The sequence below is a fragment of the Macrotis lagotis genome, chromosome 1 (assembly GCF_037893015.1).
Source record: "Macrotis lagotis isolate mMagLag1 chromosome 1, bilby.v1.9.chrom.fasta, whole genome shotgun sequence".
Lineage (NCBI taxonomy): Eukaryota > Metazoa > Chordata > Mammalia > Peramelemorphia > Peramelidae > Macrotis > Macrotis lagotis.
The window spans coordinates 727,778,310-727,795,897 of NC_133658.1; the positions used below are offsets into that span (position 1 = coordinate 727,778,310).

The 17,588-nt window shown below is 35.1% G+C and overlaps 1 protein-coding gene across 4 annotated transcripts in view; it reads right to left on the bottom strand.

The window, feature by feature from the left end:
* B3GLCT (beta 3-glucosyltransferase) overlaps window positions 1–17,588 on the bottom strand; it is a 107,079-nt gene that overhangs the window by 63,665 nt on the left and 25,826 nt on the right. The window lies entirely within an intron of this gene.

Here is a 17,588-nt window from a genome sequence, read left to right on the forward strand (position 1 = left end):
TCCAATTGGTACCTTCAGTTGCATTTTATATCTTTACCACATTGTTTCCCCAATTAAATCTGAATACCTTGAGGAAAAAAAACTTTTAAGTATCATGTGTATATATTTTTGAAGTTACTGGCACATTTCAATTAAGGAGGCAGCAGATTGGATATGGGAGGGGAGAAAGAAGAAGGAAGTGCTTGATAGAAAGTATGGAGTCAAGAATGGCACCTAATTTGGGACTTGGGTGACCGGAGGATGGTAGTGCCTTCAGGAAAAATAGAGAAGTTAGGAGAAGGGGAGGGAGTTTGGGAGCAGATGAATAATGTGCTCAGTTTGGGGTATATTGCATTTAACATGTCTACAGGACATTATTTATCTGGGATAAATAATGGGTAATTGGAGATGCAAGTCTGAAGATCAGCAGGGAAGATATGACAGCAAGATAAGTTGATATGAGAAACCATCCTTAGAGAGATGATGATTGAATCTATGGGAGCTAATAGATGAAAGAATATAAAGGGAGAATAGAACCTTGAAGGATATGCATCTTTCAAAGACATGACCTGGTTAAAGATACCACAAAGGAGACAGAGAAGGAGAGGTCAGGTAGGAGACCAAGAAGAAAGTATTGCCCTGGAAACCTAAAGAGAAGATGGCATGAAGAAGACAGTGATCAACAGGGTCAAAGGCTGCTGAGAGGTCAAGAAGGATGAGAATTTAGAAAAGTTAAAGAAAAACCTGTTTACTTTGGAAAGAACAATTTTGACTGATTGATGAGGTTAGAACACAATGTGGGGCAGCTAGGTGGCACAGTGGATAGAGCACCGGCCCTGGAGTCAGGAGCACCTGAGTTCAAATCCGGCCTTAGACACTTAATAATCACCTAGCTGTGTGGCCATAGATAAGCCACTTAAACCCATTTGCCTTGCAAAAACCTAAAAAAAAAAATCCAGAATGTAGGTTACAATGCACCTTCCACCTTCAACAGCTCTACTAAGTAGATAGGACAATTTTACAGACCAGAAACTAGTATCACACAGAGGCGTGATTAAACTTAAAATAAAAATGCAACAAGACAAAGTTTTTTCTAGCATTTCATTCAAGAAGCACAAAACCTTAATGGCATTAATAATTAAAGAACACATCTAAAGGTATTTTCTCTTGTGTAGTTTTATCTATTTCAAGTATATTTTTTTGTTAATGAATAATCTGATATATCTTAAATAAAAGTCTCAAAGACTAATGACAACTAATAAATGTCAGAAATGAGTTAAAAACAGCATATTATAAAAATCTATACTAAGCCCCTGGGAGAATATGCCTCATTAAATGATGAACAAATTATAATATTAAACAGATATTAACTTTTACTGTATGTTTTGGGTCAGAAACTTGATTGTACTTCAGAATTACAGAACAGTTCTATCTCAGAATCAGTCTTGAAACTGGTCTCATCCTTGCCCAAAAATCAATCCAATAATCCAATACTGAACAAAATGTGAGGCAAAAAACTCTTATTTTATGACACCACTGAGTGAATAACAAAATTGAACTAGGATTTAAACTGAAAATAACCTTAGTTCTTGAGTATTGGACTTTAGAGGGTAAATGTAAGAAATGGATAAGTTACAAACATGAAGAAACAGACTGTTAACAAGGTGTAGCAGTCAGGAGCAGAAAGTGGGCAGATAATTAGTTTGGTCAATTCTAACCAGCTGCAGAATGACTAAGGCATTTCTGAACCATCTCAGACAGAAGGGAAGAAATGTACAGTACGTTAAATGCTCAGCCAAATCTGGCTCTCCAAATCACATCATTTTGTGTTTCATGTTTAGCCTGTTAATAACTTTTTCCTCTTTTTTTATAAAAGTAAGAATATTGGATTTTTTTTAATTTTTATTCACTTGGAATCTTAAAGGTATAAACTGTGATAGTGTTCACCAGGGCTTAACAATGCATTAAATGGTCTACCTTTCCCCAGAGAGAGCAATTCCCATCTCAATTGTATTAGTCTTTTTTTTTAAACAAATTAGGAAACTGGGCCATAGAGACGGTAGGTTTGGTAAATGTCAGTCAGGACTGATTCATAAGAGCAGTGTTCTTTCTCCTGTATCTTGAAAACTCTATTGCTGTTTCAGTGGTATCCTACTCTTTGTGACCTCATTGGGATTTTCTTGGCAAAAACACTGGATGGGGTTTGCCATTTTCTTTTCCAGCTCATTTTACAGATGAAGAACTGAGGCAAACAGGGCTAGATTTATTCATTAACAAAACATCTGAAAACTACTATTCCCTGAATAGAATTATATGGTAACTCATGAACTAGAATCATTTGGTAGCTTGAATAAGACCTCATGCCTTGGTAGTAAAATAATAGAATAGCATAATATTGACTAAATGTCCTCCTCTGCAATTTCTATATACTAGCTAAATTAAGATTTTCTTTATTAATAAGAACAGAGGATAATCACGAAGATGGATTTTTACTTTCAAAAGGCAAATAATTAGTTGACAGTAGGACAGATTGGATCCTGGTTCATTTAGTTGATTTTTCTTGCTAGTCATATGTCTCCACATTGATCTTTGGTCATGACATTATCCACTGAAACTAATGCCCTCTAAACTGTGAAGGTTTGGTCAGAAATTTTGTGTCCTCATATGGAAAGTGAAGAGGCTAAGTGATGTTAGAAGATCCTTTCTAGTTTCAACATTCAAAGACAAAAAGTTTATTCGATGAAAGAGTAACACAAATACTAGCTAAGTTGAAAAAAACTTGTCAAGATGTCCCTTACCTAACCCTTCCACTAAACACTTTCAAGTAGCCATGGGCATAACTCACTAATTTATGAAGATTATTTATAGCATAAACTATTTTTTCTAAGGGCCCATATTAGTATATTATGTATATTAGTATATAGGGAAAATGTGAAATACAAATCAGTAGCTGCAAAGGTACTTCAGGGCATTCTGTAAATTTGGGGGTTCTGGGGGCATCCATTCAGTCAGAGGAAGAGTCCTAAGGGGTGGATGGTGCTTCATTTTGTGAATTCCAGACCTGGAATGAGCTTCAGAGATAACAAAGCTTTCTGGGGCATGGTAAAGAAAAGGAATGTCAATCAGAAAGCATTTATTAAACACCTACTTGTGTCAGATATGTGTTAAACTCTGGGTATGCAAAAAAGGCAGAACAAACAGAAAATAGTCCCTGCTCTCAAGGAGCTCATAATTCATTGGGGGAAATCCCATGACACATATAACTATGTTCACACAAGATATCTTTACATAGGGGTTAATTGAAGATAATCATAGAGGGCAGGACATTAGTGTTAAGGGGGGTCAGGATCAGGAAAGGCTTCTTACAAGAGGCAGGATTTTAGCAGAGATTTGAAGGAAGTTGGGAAAGAAACCAGGAGGTAGAAGTGAGCAGGGAGAGAATTCCAGCCTTGGGAGACACAGGGAAAATGCCTGGAGTTTAGAGATGGAGTATTTTGTGTGACCTGTTGTAGAATCATTAAAATTGGCATAATTTTTGGAAGAAACTGAAGAGCATTCATTTAGTTATGATAAAGTGATGCACTAAATATATTAGTTTTGGAGAAGGTTCATAAAAAAAGTCAATTAAATAGAAATAAATATGTAACACTTTCCCCCATCCAAGTTCATGAATCCTTGAAATTTATTCACAGACACTCTGAGGGCCTTATCCTTTAGATAGCTGAGAAATTCAGGACTAGCATAAGGGTTAGAAGTCAGGGACACTAAGAAATATTTGACAATCATACCAAGATAAATTGAAGTCACAGGATTGGAAGATTAAATATGCTCATGAAAAACATAAGGACATAAAGTAACAAAACAGTAAATCAAACCCTATTTGTAGCATTTGCCAATTTCTAAGGTATAAGTGCTCATGCTGAAAAATTAACAATAGGCTCTGCTGGGTCTGTAGAAGCCGACTCCAGCACACTCCTCTTCATATATACCTTCTTCTTCCCTCTGGCAATGCCACCACCCTGGTGCAGGCACTTCCTTACAGGTGGACTATTGCACTCCCTACCTCAGATCTCTCCCTGCTCTATTCCATTCTCACTCAGTTCATTTTCCCAAAATGCAGGTATGACCATGTCACTCTCCATACCCCCACACAATAAACTTCAGTGACTCTTATCACCTCCAGAATCAAATATAAATTCCTCTGTTAGATATTCAAAGATCCTTCATAACCTGGCCTCCTCCAATTTTTCTAGTATTCTTATATCTTGACGTCCTCCTGCCCAACCAAGTACCCCCCCACTCATATTCTGAGATCCTTGCCACTGTACCACCCATGCATTTTTTGGTTCACTCAACAAGCATTTCTTGAGCACCTATTATTGTACAATCCTATATTTCTAGGATTATTGATCTACTATTTGAGTAATAATGATCACATTAACAAGACTATAACTTATTACAATAGCAAGGAAAAAACTTTAATCTAATTTCAAGTACTGGAATAAATTCTGCAAAAAAGAAAAACACTGAAATTAAAAGAATGGAAGGGGGGACGAAAGAATCTAAAATTCCTGCTGCTTGTATGGAGTTTATATACTTTAATGAAAGTATGTCTGCAATCTAAAATTAAAGAAAAAATAGAAGAGGAAACAGATGTTTTTAACAAAAGGAGAAAAACATACAGTAATGAGCAAAAATGAAAAGCATTAAAAAAATGTGTTTCATTTTGGTAAGAATGAGACACAGTGCCCTAAAGCTTAGATAAAACATGTACTAAGAAACAATTATGTAAATTGTAGATGAGAATTTTTGCCACCAAAATAAACTGATTTGTTGACAGTATAGGTGACTATTCTTCCTCAGGAACATAAAACTGATATGACCATTTTACATTACTAAGCAAGCTAATATTTAATTTTTACTGCCATTAGCAAGACAAGTTTCCTGTGTTAAATTCCCCAAATTTTTGACATATTTAATTTTGATTAAAGATTGAAGTAGATATTGTGCATATCTACTTTGGAATTATGTTGAACTGACAATACAATTTGGTCTGATTTTTGGAATCAATGGAAGAATTCTATCCACAAATTCTCAGATGAGCTGCTTGGGGTGAAGCTCTCCATATGTGTGCTGTATAAAGGATCAATAACCTTTCAACCAGACCAACAAAGATATTTTGTCTGTAGCTATTGAGGCCACTGTTCTCATGGCAAATACTTTACTAGATAAGTTTCTTAAAAGATGGGGGAAGAGAATAAATAGAGGGGACAGAAGTGTATTATTTCTCATATTGAAAACCCTCCCTCCCTATCTGTTCATACCACAATCAGAATTTCAAACTGGTGACTTCAATTAACCTTCTAAAAAGAGCAGTTGTTTAGATTGGAATTCTGAAGCCAAATTGGCTTGTTAGGTTGGCATAGGATTGTTACCAATTTGTCAAAAACCATCAAAATTAGGTTGTATCTCTTTTCCATCATCCACTACTAATGGGGAGTCTTTTATGAATTCTTATATAACTAATTATTTTCACCTAAAAAGAAAAGTTAAGTAGAAAGACTACAAAGGGATGGGGCAGTGAGTCATATTTATTACTGTTAACCTTTCATTGGAAGACCTCCTACAGTTTTCCAGTTGCCAAGAAATAGTAAAAATAGACTATGGGAGACAATCTGATTTTACATGGTTTTTCTTCAAGCTGAAGAGTTCTGCTACCTTGCCAAGCTACTGGTTAGTAATGAGTTCCTAAAGTGAGAAGCCAAGACTTGACATTACATTTTCTTTGAAAGAATCTGTCTAAAATTTCCTGAGACCAGGTACAAAGGGTTAGTTAAGATGTAATTGGACCAGGAATTTGGACAAAGGTCTTTCACATCACATAGATGAGTCTAATAAAGTTAGACATAGTCACTCAATGTCAAAAACATTGGGCTAGATTTTTTTTTCTTCTCAAACAGCTGCACATTCTCCTTTTAACATCCTCCAAAAAAATGTAATACAATCTTGTTTTTTTTCACATTCCAAACCTCTAAGAAGCCTCCCCTGAATCTAGTTAAGTTCGAACATAAACACATACAGTTTGATGTATACACAAAAAGTTTAGACATAATTCGTAATAACCTCTACATCTAAGTTTTTTCAGTGAAGACTAATCATGTAAAACAATGCCAGATTCCCTAAAACCTACCTCCATCTCTCTCTCTCCAAGTACTCCCTCTACCCTAAATTATTTCTCCTCTGCCTCCAAACTAAAACTGATATTTCAATCAAACATCACCCTCATTCTGTGTTATTCTTAACATAGGGGAGGAGTCCATGGATAGATGGCAGCGGGTCCATGAACCTGAATGAGAAAAAAATACATCTTTTTTTTTTTTTACTAATCTCTAACCAAAAATTAGCATTTTCTTGAATTTCTTTAAAACCCTCCTTCTCATAAGAAGTCTATAAGCTTCCAGACTGCTGATGGGGTCCATGACACCAAAAAAAAATTAAGAACCCCTGTTTTGACTCTGATTTACTTGGGAGAGAAGGGACATTCCAGACCAGTGATTCCATTCCTATAGAAAATTTCATATATATATACACACACACACACACATATATATGTATATGTATATATATGAATATATATGAATGTATACACATATACATGCATGTATGTATACACATTTATGCATACAAACACATATACATATTGACCTGCAATGTAGTTTATAATCTAAGAGAGAGATTTCCAAGGAGGGCACTGAGATTTTAAGTGACTTGCTGACAGTCCCATATCCAGTACTGGTCAGAAGGAAGATCTGAATAATATTATTACTAGCTAATGGTTATATAGTGGTTGTATAGTTTATATACTATATACCAGGTAACATGTTAAGCACTATTTCATTTGAACCCCATAACAACACTGAAAGTTAATATTACTTATCCTTATTTTACAGATAAGGAATCTGAGGTTATGTGACTTGTTCTGGTTGTTACGGTTCGGTCATTTTTCAGTCCTGTTTGACTCTTTGTGACCCCCTTCTGGAGTTTTTTTGACAAAGATACTGGGGTGATTTGTCATTCCCTTCTCCAGCTCATTTTATAGATGAGGAAAGTGAAGCAAAGAACAAGAAATGCCTTGCCCAAGGTCACAGAGTTAGTGAGAATCTGAAGTCAAGGGGAAGCTAGATGGCATAGTGGATAGAGCACTAACTCTGGATTCAGAAAGACCTGAGTTCAAATCCAACCTCAGACACTTAATATTCACCTAGTTGTGTGACCTTGGGCAAGTCACCTAACCCCATTGCTTGCAAAAAAAAAAAACAACCTGAATTTACAACTGAACTCAGGAAGACAAGTCTTCCTGACTCTAGAGCAGGTGCTCTTTTGATTGTGCCACCTAGCAACTAATTTGCTCCATTTTTATATAGCCATTACAGGTCTGGAACTTACTTATATTCAGATCTTCCTGACTCTAAGCCCAGCCCTATATCCAATTTTCCACGTAGCTCCTCTAAGTTTTTCTGACTAGAGAGTCGACTACACTAGGTCAAGCTTAAGGTTCTCAAAATGGCAGAATTCTCAAATGTGTTCTCCCCCAGTCATAAACATGAGCATGGCAGCCTAAAATTCCTTGGCCTTTCTTGGACAGAGCAGTGGTTTTCATCTTTGTTGACCATAATGCTCCAAAATTATTATTTACTGTATGTTTTAGTTAGGACTAGACAGGGAGTCTTAGAAGGCTAAAGGCAAAATTGCATTACATCACAGGGGAGACCTTTTGCAAGTGGTTTGACAGAGCTTAAAGAAGTGTCTTCTATCTCACAGGGAGCTTCTAAACTCCAATATAACACATAAGCTTTATGGAGGTTTATGGAGGTGATGATAAACTGGTTTTATATAACCACTAAAACATGAAAATTCTTATTTTAAAAAACTGACATCAAGGGGCGGCTAGGTGGTGAAGTGGCTAAAGCACCGGCCCTGGAGTCAGGAGTACCTGGGTTCAAATCCAGTCTCAGACACTTAATAATTACCTAGTTGTGTGGCCTTGGGCAAGCCACTTAACCCCGTTTGCCTTGCAAAAATGTAACCAAAAAAAAACTGACATTAGAAAGTTTTAAAAGTTCAAATAAAATGAATCAAGGTCATGTTAGTCTCAAAAAGTTAAAGTTCTTTTAAAAACTCTAATAAAAAATATTTCTAGAGCAATATAAAATTAACAAAGTGATTTCTCATAAAAATAGTGACAAGCATATCCACAGAAAGATGTACATAAGTCATGGGTTGTGACAATATTTTCTCTTACACACACCCAAACAATGACTCTTCACAACTACCCTGCCTCAGGATTTCAAAACTATGCTTCAGCTGCTATCTCACCCTGGAAATCCAACCACATCTGTGGTTTTCTCAACCTCAAATATCCCTTCCCTTATCCCATGAGTTCCTTCCAGAGTCTCCACTTTGAAGAGAGGTTCAGGCCAGCCCCCAATTCCAATCACTCTTATTTTTGAACTTCAAAATCATACTCTTGCTGGGCATCTTCATTCTCCACCCCTCTTAGAATGAAAGCTCCTTGAGGGCAGGGGCTATTTCTTTTTACTTTTTTTTTACATCTTTCTTTTTACATTACCCCTGGTACATAAGCACTTCATCTTCCTCCCTCCTTTCCTTTCTTCTTTCTTTCCCTGCTTCTTCTCCTCTACTTTGCTTCCTTCTGTTCCTTCCTTTCCTTCTTTTCTTCCTTCTCTACTATATAAAATCATCAAATTAGACAACATATATAAAATGCTTTGAACACCTTACTGCATAATAGACAAAAAAGAGAAGGACATTGGTAGGACACAAAAAAGGGCTTCTGTCCTAAGCTTGCACCAAGCATATGCAAAACATATCAATGAGTATAAACAATAAAGAGAAGCAGTCTATGCCTGAATATCTGGGGAAAAGTGACTGGGAGAATCCCAGGCATCAAAGAGAATGGGGTGGGTCTTTCTGAACATTCTTTGGAGAATCTAGATTTTGAATCTAATTTGTACGGCCAGCACATTTTCCCACCATGGCTAGCTGAGACCACAAGTACACAATAGATACTTAGAAGAATACAAGTTCTCTCTCCATTACTCCCAACTTCATGAAAGTACACTGGGGAACAGTTCTCAATTTTATTCTAACCTATTCATCTCTCTTTTGACTCCAAGTGCAACATCCAATATATTCATTAATCCTCCTTTTATTATCATCTGATATTTGATAATTATACTATCTATGTATTTATCTAAGTCAATGCCAAAATTTTTACTAGAAGAAGGCCAAGAAAGAGTGTCATAAATTTCACAGGGCCATAGATTCAGAGCTAGAAAGGGGACTCAGGGATTATTTAGGTCAAAGTCTTTTTTTTTACAAATGAGCAACTGAGGTCCAGTGAAATCAACACAATCCTGTGACCAGAATTTGCTCTGAATTCAAAACCAATATTCATTCCACACTGTCCTCCCTTTCCTGGCTTTTAATAACAATGTTTATAGTTACCCCCAAATAATTTTATACTTTTATATATTTCTTTGCATCTTGAATGAGCTTGTAATTATGTATGTGGTCTCTTATAAATTATTTTTTTCCCAAAACAAGAATGTTTTTACTTCATGAATACTATTTGCAGGTCCTTAAAAAATACATTACTGAACAAATCATAGAATCGGTTTGCATTCAAATTTTATGCCTAATTATCTATTATTTCATAAGTGTTCTTAATATCTCTTATGTAGTCATAAGCTTTGTCTTTGCAAATAAATACTATATTTCATCAAGAAGAAAGTATCACTTTGAAAATTCTGCCTTCAACTTATCCTTGGTACCCAATGGACAGTTAAGACTTGTTCTTAACTTGATTATTATCTATGGACAAGTTATGGAAAAACATGGATAATTCTTAACACTGGCAGATAAGGTAAGAAGTAATGCTTGTTCTTGTGGTGAAGGAATAGTCCAGGCTGCTGAGATCACAGCCTTTTCAAAGCAAGATTTCTTATATAATCACAGTTTCAGGCTTCTTATTCTGATCTCTTAATTCATTCTTTACTTTCTGAAAATGGCTATAGGAAATAACAAACCACAGTGACTAAAACTTTTGTGAAAAGGAAGAAAGGTAAATGGCATCATCTCTACCTTGTTCAAAGTATTAGAACCAATTACAGAGAGAACTTTCCTTTAGGCACTAGATTTATAGTCATTTTGTAAGGACAGAAGACATTGTGCTTTTAATCAGAGAGCATTTTAGTTCCTTAAGGCAAAGAAGAAGTAGGTTATAGCTTGCCAAGGCGATGAAAGTAAGATGGAAGCTGATGAGGAATCACAGAAATGATAAAATTTCTACATCCTTGAATGCTGGCAGTTTTTTTTTTATATTCAAGCACAACTTAACAAGTTCAGTGAAACCACTGGGCAATTGCAAATTTCTGTAACTAGTTGTGCCAGCTAAAAATGCAGTTAATAGTATATAATGTTTACATAAAATTTCTTACCATCAGACATATCCCCAGAATCAGATACCAATTCAATTCTCTACTACCAAGTAGATCTGAAATATAAGAAGTCATTCTTATTTTTTCTTAAATGCATTCTAATTGTGATTCTCAATGTGTTGCATACAGGTCCCTGGGGTTTCTAAGTACCCTTTTAGGGTACCTGAAAGTCCAAAATAATTTTTATAATAATATTAAAATGTTTAATTTCTAATGTAATAAATATTAAGAGACATCGCCCACATAAACAAAAGCTACTGGAGGGAGAAATCTTCAGTAATACTCATGAGTGTAAAGAGGTCCTGAAACCAAAAAGCTTAAGAACTTCTATCTTTAGAGTATTGAATGGAAGGAAGGTTAGGAGAACTTGTATTCTAGTCCAATTCTGGTTACTCCCTAGCAACATGACTTCTGTGAATCACTTAAATTGTTTGGGCCTTTATAATAAAAAGGGGAGGGTAGTGCTTTAGACTACATTTTTTGTCTATGGTCTTAGCTCTAATATTATAAGAGTCACTGAAAATATAGATTTACCTGCCAAAAGTAAATCTACCAAAAGGAAATTTTCTAAGTCCCACTGAGAAAATTAAAAATGCCCTATCATAACCATTTAATCCTTATACTGGACTTTCTTATAGGGAAACAATTTTAGAATTAAAATAATCATTAAAGCAAAGGATAAAGAACTAGTTAATATTTAAATAGTGGTAACCTTATCATTAATTCCTAGTCCGTTTCACTAGCAGAGATATTAAATGCTGAGGGTTAGGGGAGAGGGGAATTAGAAAGAGGGAGGAGGTAAATTATTATTGTCCAATAATAAGCAAGATTTACATTTCTTTAAATTTTAAAAAACCAATATTGCCACCTAGTGGTAAACTGAATTTTAAAATACAATTAAGCAAATTACAAACAATAACTTTAAAATGGAAAGGGATAAAAAGAAGTATATATTCTGCATTTTGTATGTAAAGAGCATCTAGGAGAAATCATTACAAATTGTTAATCTCATTTAAAACAAATATATTTTTCTAAGTTAAGGATGAAGATGCACAAAAGAATTGATACATTTCAAATATTGTAAATACATACTCAAATTCTCAACTAAAGAGGCAATATTAATTAATGGTGGTCTTTGAGATATGATATGTAAATTCACTTTGTTATTTAAGAAACTGTTAGAAAGAAAAATGAAGTAAAAAGCTAATTCAGAATCTGCTTTCTGGCAACCATTTATGATTATTCTGAGAATAATCTATCAAAACCATTGATTGGGAACCTCCTATCTACTAGAAGGGCAGTACAGTCCAGGGCATAAAGAGCTGAAAGTCTTAGAGTCAGAAAGACTGGACTGTGGTGACTCTTTTGCAAGTGGCTTCATTTCTGGACCCTCAAGCTACTAAACTGCCTAAGGTTATAAAATAGTTACACAGTTGCAGATTTGAATGAAGTTAAAGGTGTTTTCACATAGGGAAGTTAAGAGAATGACAAAATCATAAATCTAGACCCAAAAAGAATAAAAAAGGAAACAGGATGTGTGCTGGTTGTGATGGAGAATAAAAAGAGGTGCCATCAATAGACTAGAGGCATATAAAATGATCATCAGAAATTCAAAGCAACATACAAGTGCCACATGAACAAAAAATCATTGTGGGCTGAAGTGAACGGAAAATGAGTTTAGGGAGAAGTAGGATTTACATAAATGGAAATAATGGAAAAGAACATTTTAAAGACCTTTAAATGATAATAAGCAATGGTGTAGAAATGAGAAGTACATATTGTATATCAAGGAACAATAAATAGTTCAATAAAAGATAAGTCTTTAGTCCATAAGGAAAAGTTTAGAAGTCAAGAGAAATCCATTAGAAAATAATACAGAGGTTTATTTCTAAATTATCTTAAAGAATTTGCCTTTATTTTTGGTTCATATATGATTTTTCTAGTAATAACAATTACTGCCATTTACATAGCAATTTTTAGACACAAAACTCATTTAAACCTCACGGTAATCCTTTTAGGTAGATAATACAAGTATTGTTAGAAGAAGTAAGTACAGTTAGAAAGGTTAAGGAATTTACTTCTTGTCACACAGCAAAAGTGTCCCAGGACTTCAAGATTCCAGATCCATTACTCTATCCACTAAGTCACAGTACCACAACTCATTACAAAACAATTCTTTACTCTTTCCCCAATTTGAACTTTCGAATAGCAGTTCCATTTAGGAAGCAGCAAGGTGTAGAAGAAAACGTTCTAGATTTGGTGGGAGAGGACCTGAGTTCAAACACTGACTTTGCAATCTTAAACAAATCATTTAAGTTTTCTACATCTCCCTCAATTACCTTATCTGTAAAATAAGGAGCCTGGACTTGGTGAAGTCTTAAGATCCATCCAATTGAAAATTATAGACCTATTTCCCTGATGAATATAGATACAAAAATCCTAAATAAAATCTTAGCAAAACAACTACAACAAGTCATCACTAGGATAATACATTATGATCAAGTAGGATTTATTCCAGGAATGCAGGGTTGGTTCAATATTAGGAAAACTGTTAGTATACTCAATTATATCAACAACAAACCTATCAGAAATCATATGATCATATCAATAGATGAAAAAGCTTTTGACAAAATACAGCATCCATTCCTAGTAAAAACACTAGAGAGAGAGTGTAGTAATAAATGGACTGTTCCTTAAAATAATTAGCAGTATCTATCTGAAACCATCAACAAGCATTACATTCAATGGGGAGAGGCTGGAGGCATTCCCAATAAGATAAGATCAGGGGTGAAACAAGGATGCCCATTATCACCACTACTATTCAATATTGTATTAGAAATGTTAGCAGCAGCAATTAGAGAAGAAAAAGAAATTAAAGGAATTAGAATTGGGAAGGAAGAGACAAAACTCTCACTCTTCGCAGATGACATGATGGTCTACCTAGAGAATCCCAAGAAATCATCTAAAAAACTACTGGAAACAATTAGCAATTTTAGCAAAGTTGCAGCTTATAAAATAAGACCCCATAAATCCTCAACTTTTCTATATATGTCTAGCAAGAAACAGCAGGAAGAGCTAGAAAGAGAAATCCCATTCAAAGTAACCTCAGACAGTGTAAAATATTTGGGAGTCTATTTGCCAAGACAGACTCAGAATCTTTTTGAAAACAATTATAGAACACTTCTCACACAAATTAAATCAGATTTAAATAACTGGGCAAATATCAACTGCTCATGGATAGGGAGAGCTAATATAATAAAAATGACAATTCTACCAAAACTAAACTATCTGTTTAGTGCCCTACCAATCAAAATTCCAAAAAATTCCTTTAATGAGTTAGAAAAAATTGTAAGTAAATTCATATGGAGAAATAAAAAGTCATGAATTGCCAGGAGCTTAATGGAAAAAAAATGCAAACGAAGGTGGCTTAGCACTACCAGATTTAAAATTATATTATAAAGCATCAATCATCAAAACTGTTTGGTATTGGCTAAGAAATAGAGTGGTGGACCAGTGGAATAGACCAGGTATAAAAGCAGGAGAGGAGTATAGTAATCTGCTGTTTGATAAACCCAAAGAGTCCGGCCACTGGGATAAAAACTCCCTCTTTGATAAAAACTGCTGGGATAATTGTAAGTTAGTATGGAAGAAACTCAGATTAGACCAACACCTCACACCCTTTACCAAGATAAGATCCAAATGGTTACAGGACATAGACATAAAAAACAATAGTATAAGCAAATTAGAAGATCAAGGACTAGTCTACCTGTCAGATCTATGGAAAGGGAAACAGTTTATGTCTAAGGAAGAGTTGGAGAACATCACTAAAAACCAATTAGATTATTTCGATTACATTAAATTAAAAAGCTTTTGCACAGATAAAACCAATGTAATCAAGATCAAAAGAAAAGTAGTAAATTGGGAAACAATCTTTACAATTAATGATTCTGACAAACGACTCATTTCTAAAATATACAGAGAACTGAGTCATATTTTTAAAACAAAAAGCCATTCCCCAATTGACAAATGGTCAAAGGCTATGCAAAGGCAATTTACAGATGAGGAGATCAAAGCAATCCATAGCCATATGAAAAAATGCTCTAAATCATTATGACCAGGAAGGATAATGATCATTGTTGGAAGGGATGTGGGAAATCTGGGACACTATTACACTGTTGGTGGAGCTATGAACTCATCCAACCCTTCTGGAGAGCTATTTGGAACTATGCCCAAAGGGCAACAAAAATGTGCATACCCTTTGACCCAGCAATACCACTACTGGGTCTATACCCTGAAGAGATGAGGACAAAGGGTAAAAACATTACTTGTACAAAAATATTTATAGCAGCCCTGTTTGTGGTGTCAAAGAATTGGAAATCCAGTAAACGTCCTTCAATTGGGGAATGGCTTAGCAAACTGTGGTATATGTATGTCATGGAACACTATTGTTCTATTAGAAACCAGGAGGGATGGGATTTCAGGGAAACCTGGAGGGATTTGCATGAACTGATGCTGAGTGAGATGAGCAGAACCAGAAAAACACTGTACACCCTAACAGCAACATGGGAGTGATGTTCAACCTTGAAGGACTTGCGCATTTCATCAGTGCAACAATCCGCAACAATTTTGGGCTGTCTGCAAAGGAGAGTACCATGTGTATCCAGATAAGGAGCTGTGGAGTTTGAACAAAGTACAAGGACTATTCCCTTTAATTTGGGAAAAAAACCCAGCTATCTTACTGTCTGATCTGGTTACCTCTAAGAATTCTGTTCTCTTTAAGGATATGATTTCTCTCTCATCACACCCAATTTGGATCAAGGTACAACATGGAAACAAAGTAAAGACTGACGGAGTGCTATCTGTGGGGTGGGGGTGGGAGGAGGGAAGCAAGATTGGGAGAAAATTGTAAAACTCAAATAATATCTTTAATAAAAAACAACAACAAAAAAAATCCATCTAGTTCTAAATATATTATCCTAAGGAAACTAACAAACTCAAGATTTATTAAAAAGAATACTTAACTTTCCTCTGATAAAATACAATGTGGCCAACTCTGAATTAGTCTTTGTAATGAGACAACTGAGAATTGATTAGCATGGATCAAATGGGAAAAGTGGAGGGGCATGAAATTCATAATCTAAAAAAGTTTTAGCATGAGCATATGTATACAAATATACACACACACATATACACATGTGTGTGTGTGTGTGTGTGTGTGTGTGTATAATGTCTATGAACTTGCAATGCAGCTTATAATCTTTCTGACCAACCAAGAAGAAAAAGGGAGTTTTCTGTGCATGCTAGGAAGATGAGGAGCTGAGACCAATATCTATGGCCCCTACCAGCACATAAATAATGCATAAAAAAAATAGTTGCCCATTAATGTTACTTTTTTTTTAGGAATTTTTTTCTTAGAGGTAAAAGTGAATTCAATTTAATTCTGCAACTCTTGATTAGAGGTAATTTGCAAATTATACAGACTATTGGTTTCTCCCTCTTCTCCCTGATGTCTGCCTTGCCTGCTAAAGAATAAGCCTAGAAAATTAAAGGAAAAAAAAACTCACACCAGCCAGGTTGGCTACTTATTAACTGCTCAAATGAAATGGTGAAAGTTTAGTAGGAAAAGATATGGAAGACTCATCTAAAAAAGAGCTGTTTGTTTTTCAGATTTATAATAAATATAAATTAATCATACTTTCCCTGATTCCTATGCCCAAAGATAATCATAGTCTGAACTGTAGCCAAGAATTCTTCCTTCTCTTTAATATATAGTTATGGGTAGTATGGTATTTAGATACTGAAAGACAGCTAATCTAGACCCTGCCAAGTCCTGAGAAACACTTCTCTGCCCTCCCTAAACTCTCTGTGGGTCTCAATAACATAGAGAGGTCATGACAATATTTTTTATTCATTCAACATTTACTAATTACCAAACTACAAAGCAACTTAAGAAAATGTTCAGCATTAAGTATAGCCATTATACACTGAACTTTGTATTAATCAATAAAACAGTCAATAAAACCATTCATTTTCCCATAAGGCACCCTCTTCCTTCCTCTCACCAAAGAAGAATGCTCTACTGGAAGAAGTGCACATTTCCTTTGCAAAATAACTCTTTAGTGATAAAGTAAAATGAGACTGTGTTGAGAAACTCGAATTCAATATCATGTTGAAAGACAACTGCAATATAGAGGTATTGTTCAGCCAAATATAAAAGAGTATCTCAACTGTTAATGTACAGTTTTCTTTTGGGAATTTCTAAGACTTGAGTTAGAGACTCATCTCAGACACAAACCTCTGTGATTCTGGGCTTAACCTCTCAGGGCCCTAGCAACTCCCTAAGACTATAAGTTTCAGATGTGTTGACTTATATTGCTAGAGGAATTTTCCTCACCACTAGTTCCATAAACCAGTGAAATCATAGGTCTGGTCTTCCAAATAATAGACATGAGTGTGAATGCATCTCTTGGAATAATTCACAAAAATAGGCATTGTGTGAACCCATGTAAAATGTATAAATTATAGCAGGTTGAAAAAAGTAATCATAATCAACAACAATAATAATATAATAACAGCTAACATTTATATAATCATGTGCTAAGCAATTTAAAAATATTATCTCATTTGATCCTCACCACAATCCTGCATGATAAGTGCCATTGTAATCCCAATTATATAGTCGAGGAAACTGAGGTAGACAAAGGTTAAGTGAATTACCCAAGGATATACAACTTGCAAATATCTGAGGTCTAATTTGAGCTCGGATCTTCCTGATTCTAGGTGCACTATGGCACCACCTTGCCTGTATTCAAGTACCAATTCCATTGTACTGTAAGCTCCTTAAGGGCAGGGACTGTCTTTTGCCTCCTTTTGAATCCCCAGATGTAGCTGGCACATCATAGATACTGCATAGATGTTTATGGATTGATCAACTGATTCAAGGGCAAGGCTTGGGGAGATGCATCAGAGGAGGTATTCTGGTCCCAGATTACGATTTAAATTATAATTAAATCAGAAAGAGCAATTAAAATCAACCAAAAAATTAAAGGAAATCAAAACAATCATGTCACCAAAATAAATTCAAATTTA